This window comes from Hyla sarda, chromosome 6 (assembly GCF_029499605.1).
Source record: "Hyla sarda isolate aHylSar1 chromosome 6, aHylSar1.hap1, whole genome shotgun sequence".
Lineage (NCBI taxonomy): Eukaryota > Metazoa > Chordata > Amphibia > Anura > Hylidae > Hyla > Hyla sarda.
The window spans coordinates 28,144,863-28,158,589 of NC_079194.1; the positions used below are offsets into that span (position 1 = coordinate 28,144,863).

At 43.5% G+C, this 13,727-nt stretch overlaps 1 long non-coding RNA gene across 2 annotated transcripts in view; it reads left to right on the forward strand.

Annotated features, from left to right (window-relative positions):
* The first annotated feature begins 847 nt into the window (after positions 1–847).
* Positions 848–13,727, forward strand: part of LOC130277382 (uncharacterized) — a 144,009-nt gene continuing 131,129 nt past the window's right edge. For both annotated transcript variants that reach the window (XR_008845447.1, XR_008845446.1), the window contains exons 1-2: positions 848–903; positions 5,395–5,454. This is a non-coding gene — a long non-coding RNA (uncharacterized LOC130277382). The remainder of the gene's footprint in view (positions 904–5,394; positions 5,455–13,727) is intronic.

Consider the following 13,727-nt stretch of genomic DNA (forward strand, 5'->3'; position numbering starts at 1 on the left):
TAACGGCGTTGCCTCAACGACGACGCACAGGGACGTTAATGAGCAACGTCCCTGTGCGTCGTCGTTAAGGCAACACCATTATTCCGGGGCCGGGCCCGAAGCACGGAGAAGAGGCACCCCCGGTGAAGATGGACAGCCCGGAACGACTATCTCTCCCCACCGGACGGTCCCTAGAGCACAGATGGCCCGGACCAGCTCACCCTAACGTCCCGCCGAGCAGAGGTGAGTACAAAACTAAAGGTGGGAGGGGGGGGGGGGTCTGGATGACGACGAAGGCCCGGGCAGTGGTCTTCAACCTGTGGACCTCCAGATGTTTCAAAACTACAACTCCCAGGATGCCGATGGCTGTCCGGGCTTGCTGGGAGTTGTAGTTTTGAAACATCTGGAGGTCCACAGGTTGAAGATCACTGAGGGTGGAGAGTTCACTCGAGTATAAGCCGAGGGGGGTGTTTTCAGCACGAAAAATCGTGCTGAAAAACTCGGCTTATACTCGAGTATATACGGTACTCTGAAATGCTTGGACACTTAGTCTAAATAGTCATTGGGGCAGTTCCCGGCGGCTGCTCCTCTCTTTGCCGCCTCATGTGATGTATCTCTCCCTAGGAGTGTATAGAGAGAGACATGTCACTGAAGGCCGACAGGTTGGGGAGCTCCTAAAGTGACTACATACCGATCCCTGGAGGCTTTTTAAAAGTATCAACATTTCACAGTAAAACATAATGGGGGATAGTTATCAAAACCTGTTGCTGAGTTGACCATAGCAACCAATCACATCACTCCTTTCATTTTTGAAAAGGCCTCTGAAAAATGAAAGCAGCGATCTGATTGGTTGCTATGGGCAACTCAGCAACTTTCCTCTGGACAGGTTTTGATAAAGTGGAGAGCCATGGGGTGCGATGTGAGGTGAATAGGGCAGATGTTGTAGCCCATGGGCAGATGGTGTTAACCCCTATATGTTTGTGATGCCAGAGCGTGGTTTTACCGAGAACCACCCATACGGTAGCACCGCTAGTCCTAGTTAGGCAGGGAAATTAAGAGTCTAAGGCCAGGTCAGGTCAATGGTAGCTTTACTGAGATAGACAGATGGTACAGCTAGGCCAGGATCCCAGAGAGATGACCAGTAACACAGGGGACCTTGCAGCTTGCTGGGACTTGCAGTGACTTTGACAGACTTTAGGACAGCCACGCTGACTACAATAGACTTGACTTGGCTGAAGATAGTGACAGCAGACAGAGAGGACTTGACTTGTGGCTGTAATTTAGGCTTGAGGCCTCCAGATGTGCTGGACACTTGCTCTGAGACGTCTGGACTGGACTTGACCTCAGCAGAAAGTGTGGTGGAAGAGAGAGATTGTAGTACCTCCACCTCTTATAAAGGGGGTGAGCAAGGAGCCCATAGGCTAGCTGCAGGTCATCTGGTCACCTGGTGCTCTCTGGGTAACAAAACATGTGACTTTAACATGTGACAACCATTATCATGTGATCAAAAACCATGTGACCACGTCAAGGGGTCCTTTACACATAATATACAATTATACAGATTATAGGGGTGCAGTACAGGTGAGCCCTGGGGACTGTGATAGGACTTTGAGATGTATATCCCCTACTGGGACATCACAAAAAATCTCCCCAATGTCTTGGCATTTGACTAGTTCATGCTGACAGAGGTTTGGGCAGCATGAAACAGGTGACAGATTACCTTCAAAGGAAACTTGTCATTACTTTCATGCTGCCTTAACCATGGGTTATTGGGGCAACTCCATACCATGGTACGACTTAATGGATAGATCTCTTCCTGTGTTTGTATAATAAGAGATCTGGAGATCTGAGGGGCAGACAGAAGCAACTGGGAAACACCCCCCCCCCCCTCCATGACTTGTGTCTCAATCAAGTTAACAGGTTTCCTTTAAAGGGATACTCCGCCCCTATACATCTTATCCCCTATCCTTTAGATAAGATGTCTGATCGCGGGGGGTCCCATTGCTGGGGACCCCCGCGATCTCAGCTGCGGCACCCCAGACATCCGGTGCACGGCGTGAACTTTGCTGTGTGCCAAATGACTGGTGATACAGGGCGGAGGCTTGTGACGTCACACTCACACCCCGCTCGTGACGCCACAGCAACGCCCCCCGCTCGTGACATCACAGCAACGCCCCCTCCAATAGACTTGCAATGAGGGGCGTGCCATGACGTCACGAGCCACCGGTGCTGCACCCAATGCTATAAATGAATGCCAGGTGCAGCAGGGACATTGCGGGGGTCAGCGGTGGGACCAAGGTGATCAGACTTCTTATCCCTTATCCTTTGGATAGGTGACAAGATATCTAGGGGCAGTATACCCCTTTAAGACTACCTGCCTGATATCGTGTAGGTGCTCCTCCAAGACAATTATCGAACCATGGAGTCAGCAAGAATTCTGAAGGTGTCCTGTAGTATCTGGCACCAACATTTTACCAATAGACGCATTAGGTCCCAGATATTATCGATTGGATTAAGATCTGGAGAATCTGAAGGCAAAGTTACTACCTGGATCTTGTATGTTCCTCATTCCTGAGCAATGTCATCGTTGTGGTCAGGGGGTATTATCCTGCTGAAAGGGGCCACTGCCATTAGGGTATCTCGCTGCCATGAAAGAAAGGACTTGCTATTTACAATGTTTAGATAGGTGGTTCGTGTCACCTTAACATCCACATGATGCCAGGACACAAGGTCTACAGCAGAACATTGCCCATCACACCCCTTCAGGCTTACCATAGTCCATCCTTGTGCCATCTCTTCATCAGGTTAGAAGGACCCTATTCCCACTATGATGCAGATAAGCCTTGCAGATTTGCATTAGGGATCAGGAGTCTCAAATATTTGTAATTTTTTCTACTGATTTGCTTTTTTTTTATAGCAGTTTATACTGTTATTCCGTTTTATCTGTCATGTGCTGAGCAAGGCAGAGAGCACTGTTTGGGTTAAAGGGGTATTCCGCTGCTCCCTGCTGCACGCAGCATTCAGAATTTTTGTTTTTAAATGCTGGGTGCAGCGGCAGTGGCCACGACATCATGCCACATCCCCTGGTGACGTCACACCACATTGCCTCCATTCATGTCTATAGGATTGAGCGTGGCGTGAAGGCACAAGGGTCGTGGAGTAATGTCACGGCCACCACTGCCGCACCCAACGTTTAGAAATAAAAAAATTTAACGCCATGTGCAGCAGGGAGCAGCGGAGTACCCCCTTAACCTAGACACATACACACACACCTGAGAGCTTGGCAGATGGAAGGGATAAGCTTATCTCTGATCCATTTTTACTAAGAGGAAGAGGAAATTTAGCACAGTCTCTGGAAGGATGTCTTAAGGAGAGTCCAGCCTCTCTGCTGAGAGGTTGTGAAAGGAGAGTAGTCAAAGCCAGCCTGGGGCAAAGCTCCTTCAAAAAATTCAGTCCAGGACCTTAGAAGAGTGCAGGAGGGAGAGGTGTAAGAAGCAGATTGTCTGTTCAACAGCAAGTCCACTAGGTTGTGATGTCAACCCAGGTGTGGGCCTTACCACTGCTACACTTGGATTAAAGTGGGCTTCCATCCATACCTAGTGCATGCCAATGATGTGAATTGCAGTATATGTGAGAAAAATGTTTCCTACCTAATCCAGCCAAAAAAAGCTTGCATTTATGTACAGTATATATCCCACCCCTGACAGGTTCATTTCAAATCAGAATTGTAGGCAGGCAGAAATTCTGTAGTGTGAACCTAGCCTTTATTGTTTCATTAAGAAGTGCTCCTGTTCTCCACTCATTACCTGTATTAACTGCACCTGTTTGAACTTGTTACCTGTATAAAAGACACTCAATCAAACAGACTCCAACCTCTCCACAACCTCTAAGACCAGAGAGCTGTGTAAGGACATCACGGATAAGATTGTAGACCTGTACAAGGCTGGAATAGGCTACAGGACAATAGGCAAGCAGCTTGGTGAGGAGGCAACAACTGTTTGCACAATTATTAGAAAACGGAAGAAGTTCAGGATGACAGTCAATCTTCCTTGGTCTGGGGCTCCATGCAAGATCCCACCTCGTGGGGCATCAATGATCATGAGGAAGGTGAGGGATCAGCCCAGAACTACACTGCAGGACCTGGTCATTGACCTGAAGAGAGCTGAGACCACAGTCTCCAAGAAAACCATTAGTAACACACTACGCAGTCATGGATTAAAATACTGCAGCACACACAAGGTCCCCCTGCTCAAGCCAGCTTATGTCCAGGCAAGCCTGAAGTTTGTCATTGACAATAAGAATGATCCAGAGGAGGAATGGGAGAAGGTCATGTGGTCTAAAGAGTCAAAAATAGAGCTCTTTGGTCTAAACTCCACTCTTCGTGTTTGGAGGAAGAAGAAGGATGAGTACAACCCCAAGAAAACCATCCCAACCGTGAAGCATGGAGGTGGAAACATCATTCTTTGGGGCTGCTTTTCTGCACCCTATTGGAGGGGAGGATGGATGGGGCCCTATATTGCAAGATCTTGGCCAACAACCTCCTTCCCTCAGTAAGAGCATTGAAGATGGGTTGTGGCTGGGTCTTCCAGCATGGCAACGACCCTGAAACACACAGCCAAGTGTCTCCAAAAGAAGCATCTCAAGGTCCTGGAGTGGCCTAGCCAGTCTCCAGACCTGAACCCAATAGAAAATCTTTGGAGGGAGATGAAAGTCCGCATTGCCCAGTGACAGCCCTGAAACCTGAAGGATCTGGAAAAGGTCTGTATGAAGGAGTGGGCCAAAATCCCTGTTGCATTGGGGGACATGTATCATTATTTGTGTATGGTAGAAGCAGTTTACCCCTTTTCCCGAATTCTAAATTATGTGCAGAAGCGCTAAATTTATCAATCAAGCGCAATGAGCTTCATAAATTGCGGCTAAATGTAGTAACCTCCTCAATCCACTCTTTGGAAAATAGAATCGATGATTTAGAGCATCTTGCTACGTTAAGTCCAAGATGGCTTATATTTGCGCAGAAAAAACAGCTCTTGCAGCAAAATTTTTGGTGTAAAGGAAAAGTACGCAGTTAATAAATCCATGCGTACTATAGATGTCACTCCAAGGTACCCTGATTCGGCTACATCTGGAGGACATGCTCTACCAAAACATGCGCAAAAAAATGTGCAAAAAAACAGGGCTTGCGCAAAAGTTTGCGCAAAAAAATACACACAAAACAGGGGTAAAATCTTTGATACATGTCCCCCATTGTGTGCAAACCTGGTCAAGAACTACAGGAAACGTTTGACCTCTGTAATTGCAAAACAAAGGTTTCTGTACCAAATTTTAAGTTATTCTTTTCTGTTGTATCAAATACTTATGTCATGCAATAACATTTATATTAATCGTACAATGTGATTTTCTGGATTTTTGTTTTAGATTCCGTCTCTAACAGTTGAAGAGTACCTATGATAAAAATGACAGACCTCTACATGCTTTGTAAGTAGGAAACCTGCAAAATCGGCAGTGTATCAATTACTTGTTCTCCCCACTGTATGGGAATGCCTACAGAGTGTGACGGATTATCTAGCAGTAGATTGGGAAAATCGCAGCAAGTCATCCTGGGCTCTTATGGATCGAGATCTCATTGATGTAATTGTGGTATTGTGAAGTTGTTAATTGTATTACCTTGGTAATATTACATTTGCTCTCGCCTCAGACTGCTGCCATCGCTGCTGAATATCCAATTTTATTCTCCATGTGATGAGTTTTAATAACTTCTGCTTCTGCTCTGGAGAAAATCCATGACCTCCTTCATACCAAAAACACATATCTGAGATTTCTACAGCAAAATAGGCTAAATGCTGATGGCTTCAGTGTATGCACAGTTATTAGACATGAACTGTCTCTCTGGTTTATTGGATTGCAGAACAAATACAATGTTATTGGTAAAAGTGACTGAAAACTCCCTCGCTATATTGAATTAACATATTCGATTAATTGAGAAAAGCACAATTAATTATCGCTAATTGTGTTGTTTCTTTCTGTTGGTTATTGTACCTTAAAGGGTTACTCCACCCCTAGATGGCTGATCTCGGGGGTCCTGTCGCTGGGGACCGCCGCGATCTCCATGCTGCACCCTGCGTTCATTTAGAGCATCGGGTGCAGCGCCTGAGGCTCGTGACGTTCCGGCTGCACCCCCTCAATGCAAGTCTATGGGAGGGGGCATGACGGCCGTCACGCCCCCTCCCATAGACTTGCATTGAGGGGGCATGGCCGTGATGTCACGAACAGGGTGTGACCGTGACGTCACAAGCCTCCGCCCCACTTCGCCTGTCATCCGGCACGAAGTTCTCTCCGTGCACCGGATGTTTGGGGTGCCGCAGCTAAGTTTGCGGGGATCCCCAGCGGCGGAACCCCTGCAGTCAGGCATCTTATCCCCTATCCTTTGGATAGGGGATAAGATGTCTAGGGGCGGAGAATCCCTTTAAAGGTGTCACCATCTTTTAAAAACAGATTCCCTATCCACAGGATAGAGCATATATGTCTGATCAAGAGTGGTCTGACCTCTGGGACTCCCAGGAATCTCCAGAACAAGGCCCAGACTATTACAGCAGAAAGCTTAAGCCCATACCTTTCAAGACGTACTCGTCCTAGCAGTGATGGCCCGCTCAGATGATCACCGGCCACAGTGGTGTTGTGCTTCAGTCGGTGATTGGCTGACCGGGCCGATTCACATATGCGCAAGCACTTTCTTTGAACAGTTTCCAGGTTCAACAGAAATGAAACGACAACAGTTGATGTTGGGAATGAGAAGGAAAGAAAAAAAGCCAAAAACGGCCCCTAGAGTATTACCCTTTATATATGGAGATATAAATATTGTGGGGGAAACCCACAGGTCATATAGGTGGGTGCTCACCAGATAGTATTAATATAAGCACATATCACCCCGTATTTGGGGTACTCACTGATGTCCAAGGAGCTGCTGTGCCGGGAGGTCCCAGGAAACAAGCGGGTGCTTGTCCAGAAGAGTATGTCCTGGTGCAGGAAAAAAAAGACCTTTGTTGTCCTGGCGCTGCCTGTTCGGTCATCAGAAAAGGAGAAAGAAGGCTAATAGTCGGCCTCAAATAAGTTTAAAACTTTATTGTTTAAATAATAAAAATAATAAAAATGTGGATGACGCATTTGGAGGGGGGCTCCCCTCTTCCGTCATGATCTGAGGAAGAGGAGAGCCCCCCTTGAAACGCGTCATCCACATTTTTATTATTTTTATTATTTAAACAATAAAGTTTTAAACTTATTTGAGGCCGACTATTAGCCTTCTTTCTCCTTTTCTGATGACCGAACGGGCAGTGCCAGGACAACAAAGGTCTTTTTTTCCTGCACCTGAACAGTTGATGTTAATAGTCCACAGCTAACCCATGACACTCTGCAGGTGTTCTAAGTTAGTTTCTGAGATGTTTGAGGTTCCTGAGCAGACAAGGATTCCACTGGTTGGTTCCTGCTTATAAGAAGAAGTGTGACCCAACCAAAGGTCCATCAAGGTTTCAGATTATTAAGAGGCATATGGCAAAATGTTATCCTTTGAAAATAGTAAAAATGACACCGGACTTCATCTTGATGGCCTGGTTTAGGTTTTATAGACTTTTGTTAGAGAACCACAACCCTTAGTCTGAGTGTTTAAACATGAAATGGCTAACTAGCTTGGGCTAGTTTTAGAAAGCAACTATGCAAATGTGTGTAGAAAGTACGAGTCTTTCCTGCACCATCCATATTCATCAACATCATGAAGAAAGAAAATTGTGGCTGTTCCTGGTACTGCAGTTCAGTCTACCGATTTATTAAAATATTAAGAACCTATTGTAAGAATAGGACATTATTATTAAACATTTTTACCCATTTAGTTTGCTTTTCACGTGTGAGAAAAAGCTAAGGGAGAATATACTATTTAATGAGATGTTGACTTTGGTCAAGGTCCTCAGAGTTGTAACCACTAAGCAACCCTTTGCTTTATCTAAGTCTATAGCAGTGTTTCCCAACCAGTATACCTCAAGCGGTTCCAAAACTACTAGTAGAATTCCATTGCAGAAAAATATGGTGCTGCAGCCTACTATTGTTTTAAATTTTTGCGAAGAAGGTTCCGCTGTGGAAATTCTGGATCCCAAACTAACGGAAGAATGACCATGTTCCTTAAAGCGCTAAGGAATGCATTGCCATCCATGGAGACTATGCATTTACGTGCAGTCCTAGAGCTGGCTTGTACTGCGGGTGCCTGCTACATATGGAGTCTCCACCTGGAATAGCTCTGTGCGAAGATTTCATAGTGTGAATTAGTATATCGAATAGTATCACAATGTCATGTTATTTTTCAAAACTGCTCACTCATCTTAAGGAACGACACTAAAGTATTAGCATTTAAATCTCTTGAAGGCCCAAACCCCATTTAGGGTGACCATTTGGCATACAGACTGGGAATTGACTTACTGTGCCAGTAGACTTTTATTAGAGACCTTTTGACATTCATTTCTCTGGTATATGTTTGTATATTAATAGCTCAACTGTATCGAAAAGTATGCAAAAGAACACAAAAGAAAGGGATACTTTTTTGGGGAGTCACTGGCAGATGTATGCAGTGTTTCAGCCTTCAGGTGTATTTAAGGGGTTATCCTCCATAAGGTGATGTAATACTTACCTGCCAGACAGTAATGGACATGCTTAGGAAGGGTCTGTGCTTGTCTTGGGGCTAAAGGGCTGTTTTGTCAGTCCACTATAACACTACTGCTTTCTTTTTGTGAAATGGATATTTCCTGTTGGAGCTTCCTTCCTCCAACTACAAGTCCCAGGATCCGTTGTTGGTAAGTGTGAAGTCACTTTTCTTCCTCCCACACATTAGCCACCTCACCCATTGAAGCACACCTAGGACAATTCCCTGCAGCCCTGTGGAGAATGATCTCCCCCTCACCCAGGGGTTGCTCCACTCATTGAAGATGCACAGACACGCTCCCTTTCAACCCTTGACTAGTGATGTAATGTCTCGAGCTGCACTGAAACCTGGGAAAACCTGAGATGACACTCATTGTGTATGCTGTTAAAAATAAACATCAGGGAAAAGATACAAAGATTGGGGGGGCTCAAGCTAGGATTAAAAAAGGGGTGCTGTATAATGCTTTAGAATATAACTAACAAAAAATTGAAAAGAAAACTGTTAATGAGCACACCGATAATATATTTAATGCAATCAACTTTATTATTCAAAAGTATCACAAACAACACTGAACGCAACACATTAAAAACAATTCAAATGAAGCTCCAATCGAGCTAATCCACAACCCGAAGGGGCCACGGACCCCCCTCCACAGTGGCACCCATCCCTATGGGACGAGTGCCACTGTGAATGGGGTCCATGGCCCCCTCTTGGGTTGTGTATAGCTCGATTGGAGCTTCATTTGAATTGTTTTTAATATTATAAACTGCACTAACTTTACAGCCCCTGTAGAATAGCCGAATACCCCTTTAATTTGGAGCATATGTTGGGCAGGACATTAGTAATGGCCTCACCAAATGTAAGCCCCAAAGATGGTCTTTCTGGTCTTAGCTTAATCTCTTTTACAAGATTAACAACCTTAATTTCTGGAGTTTGCAATAAACTGCAATTCTGAAAAATAGTGGCAAAGTAGTAGCTAAAGGCTTCATGTTTAAATTTCACAAGTCTTTTGCAGTTCATTTACACCATTTCCTCTTAACACAGTTTATGCTACTGTATGTAGATGATTGTTTTAATCTAAGCACTAGTTTGCAATTTTTAAGAATGCTTTGTCCTTCTCATAAGCATCTTACAAACGTTGTCTTCCTATAAATACCTGTAGATTTGTTTTTGAACCATTTTACCTGTAATAAAAATTATGAAATAATTGCACAACTGAATTTAAAATATTTTTTACTCAAAAGGGTTGTCCCACAGTGTACATATATCACTGATCCCCCACTGGAACCCTCTCTAGTCTTTGAAAGGAGGAAATGTACTTAAAACTCGCTTTTATTGCTTGACAGGAGTCACAGTACAGGAAGGAACGTCTGATGCGTTTTGCACTCGCAGGTGCTTAATCGTAGACTGAATCACTAGTCTTTGGAACAAGACCTTCCACCATCACTAGAATACAGGCATAAGAACAGAGCCCCACTAGCATTAAGTGAGCTTCCCGAAAGTTCAGCTCTCCAAACTATTGGAAAGTGCTTGCTTGTTTGTCAAGAACTGACAGGGGAGAAGTGAAAGGGTTAATTTGTGCTGCTGCACAGCGCAACTTTACTCTTTTTGTCACAGAAGGGAGGTGTATTCATTGTGCATCCATCTATAGTGAAGAGAGTGATACATACCATCTCGTCACTGGTCCTAGCTTTTTCTTGCGTAGCCCTGCCTCTAGTGATGTCTTCATGAGGGGCGGAGCTACATAAGAAGAGGCCCAGAACAGTGATAAGATGGTACGTATCACTCTCTTCATCGTGTTCATTATACAGCGATAGAGATGGCTGTATAATGTATACCCCCTAAGAAGTTAACTAGCACTGCAGCACTAATTAATTCCTTCCTTGATGGACTGAGCTGTCCCCGCAGCTGTAAGTGGAAAACACAGCTTATCTCCGACCTTGTCAAGTTTGCACGAGCCGAACCTGGTATTGTTTAAAAGTTTGGCAAGCTGTGAATCCCCCGAAGTTCCGATCAAATTTGGGTTCAGGAGGCTCGCTCAACTCTACTCAGGATCCTTCTTCTATTGATTGTCAAGGGTCCTAATATAGTGGTGAGGCTCCCAGCCTGTAGACATTTATCACTTATCCTGTTGATAGGTGTTACAAATAATAATCGTCTTGCTATTCTGTCTTCTTCTGTTTATCATTTTGTTTAGGGCAGTTGTTATGTAACTATGTTACAGCTGATCTATTACTCTGGATCAGTGGATCTTGACTGCTCAACATAAGGCTCATTTAGACCAGAGTTCATGAATGGTTAGCCTCCCTTTTAAGATTCCTAGTGCCTTGTTCTAGCCTAGTTCATGCCTAGATTTTTATTTTATTTAGTTTTTTTGTTCTTATCTATCCTTGTCTACTCCTTAGGTCTGAATATTGTACTTTCCATATTTGTCTCAGTTCTCAGTTAACAGATTTCTGTAAAGTCTTGCTCTTGTATCTGGGAGCTAATACCTTCATGTTTCTCTGTTCATTTAAAGATATAACAAAGAAAAAGGAAAAAAAAAACAGCGCATTGCCCTATAGCCATAATGATGAAATCAGAGACATCCATGGAAGTCAAGAAGCACAAAGGATAGTCTAAGCCGCATACTTAGTGTGAAAAAATGCAAAAAGTTGCACACTTAGTGTTAAAAATTGAAAAAAGATTTTTCTTTAAAAAAAACTCCAGATCCCAAAAGACAAAATATAAAAAAAAATGTATTTCAACATGATTAAAATGTAAGAAAAAGGACCAAAGTGTAAAAGTTAGGTAGACATGCTGACACATTTTGAACTGTTCCGGTTTGAAATGCATCAGCGTTTCTACCTAACTTTTACGCTGAAAGTAGTGTAACCGAGTTATAAGCTTGAAGAAGTCTTTCTGATTGATGGGGTGCTGGTACTGCAAAAAAGCTGATCGGTTGATGTACCAGGTGTTGGACCCTCACCAATCAACAATGAGCTGTCCAATGAAAATTTTTATTTAACCCCTTAAGGACCGGGCCATTTTTTATGTCTCCACTTTCATTTTTTCCTTCTCACCTTCTAAAAATCCTAACACTTTCAATTTTCCACCTGGGGCTTGTTTTTTGCGCCACCAATTTTACTTTGTAATGACATAAATTATTTCACCACAAAATCTACGACAAAACCAGAAAAAATATATTTGTGTGGCAAAATTGAAAAACAAACAAAACAAAAAGAAAAGCCATTTTGTAAATTTTGGGGTTTTGCGATTTTACACAGTGTACTTTTCGGTAAAAATGACACCTTATCTTTATTCTGTAGGTTCATACGGTTACAAGGATTTCTAATTTCTATAGGTTTTATTTTATCTTACTACTTAAAAAAAGATTATAACTACATGCACCAAAATAAGAATGTTTCAAATTGTCATCTTCTGACCCCTATTTTTCCGCATATGGGGCTATAGGTACCAATTACAACCATGCGGTTTAATTAACGTTATATATTTATAGTTCGGACATTTGCGCACGTGATGATATCACATATGTTAAGTTTTATTATATTTACATATTTTTTATATGGAATTTGGGAAAATAAGGGTGATTCAAATTTTTTATATGGAAGGAGTTAATGGGTGTTTTTTTTTACTTTAATTGAACTTTTTTTTACACTTTATTAGTCTCTTAGGGGACTATTAGGAGGAATCATTAGATTCATCATACAGATCAATGCAGTTCCATAGAACTACATTGATCTGTGTGCTCTGCGCTCGATTGATAAAGCCTGATCTAGCCAGGCTTTATCAATCTCAGAGCCGCAGCCAGCACGGAAGCTGAGGTAAGCCCTCCGGCTACCTCCACAGTGGATCGTTATTTTCTCCCGCACTATCCACATTGCTGGTGGATAGTGTGGGAGACGCTGATTAAAACGGGCCCTACCTTACCCAGATCCACCCAGCCGTCCGCCCTCAATTGTAGTTTTATTCTATGTGTATATCTTGCTGTAACTGGCATGGGCGGGGCTTCTGCAGCTAACTGGCACTGACGTCAGCGCTGCTTATAAATATTCATCCCCCCTCCCTCCAGCTCTCCCTCTCTTCGCCGCTCCTAACTGGAGGGAGGGGGGATGAATATTCATAAGCGGCACTGACGTCAGTGCCAGTTAACCTGCAGAAGCCCCGCCCCTGCCAGTTACAGCAAGATTTCCACATAGAATAAAAGTACAATTGCGGGCGAATGGCCGGGCAGATCCGGGTAAGGTAGGGCTCGTTTTAATCAGCGTCTCCTGCACTATCCACCAGTACTGTGGATAGTGCAGGAGAAAATATCTGACAGTTTTTCTTTAACTAATTTGCCCAATGTTTTCTGCATGTACCTTCCATCTGTGTCTATCATTTTATGATGAATATTTCATAAAATAGTTGTTTTCAAATCTCTTTGTCAATTAATACAATAATAAAATACGATATTTTTAACACAACGTTGTGTAGAGTTAATATGTTGTTGTAGCGGTTGCCTATCTATGAGCATTGCGGCACCTGGTATTTTTGGCATATAATGTGCCCAGACTGCCTAATAAAACTATACAATCTTTATCTATAAAGGCTTTAACATTTCTCGCTCCCTTGCAGTCTGTATCAGGATGCAACTGGGTGGCCAGTTACACTGCTTTTCCCAGAGCTTAGGTAGGACACTACTGTGGTCAGTGATTGACGAGTGATGCTGTGACGTGCTGTCTGCAACTCCATCTGGATCTGGGGTTCAGCGGAAACCAGCTGGGGTGTTTTTCTAAATAATCAAATTGGGGAAATTTATAAAATACTTATTATTCACATTATAACCCCATGCCCTTGTTGCGCTACCACTCTGTTGGTCCCTTCGGGTCTTAGATTACTGTGCTGCACTGATGACATATCGTTGTACCCTTGTGACTGCACCAGCCAATCATCGGCCTCAGCACTCTTGTGTCATACACCACAAATGCTAGTGATAAGCTGGACGGATGTATCCTCCTTTCTTAACTTATCTCTAAAATGAACATATCCTGAACTATATGGAGATTAACAACTTTTCACAAGAACA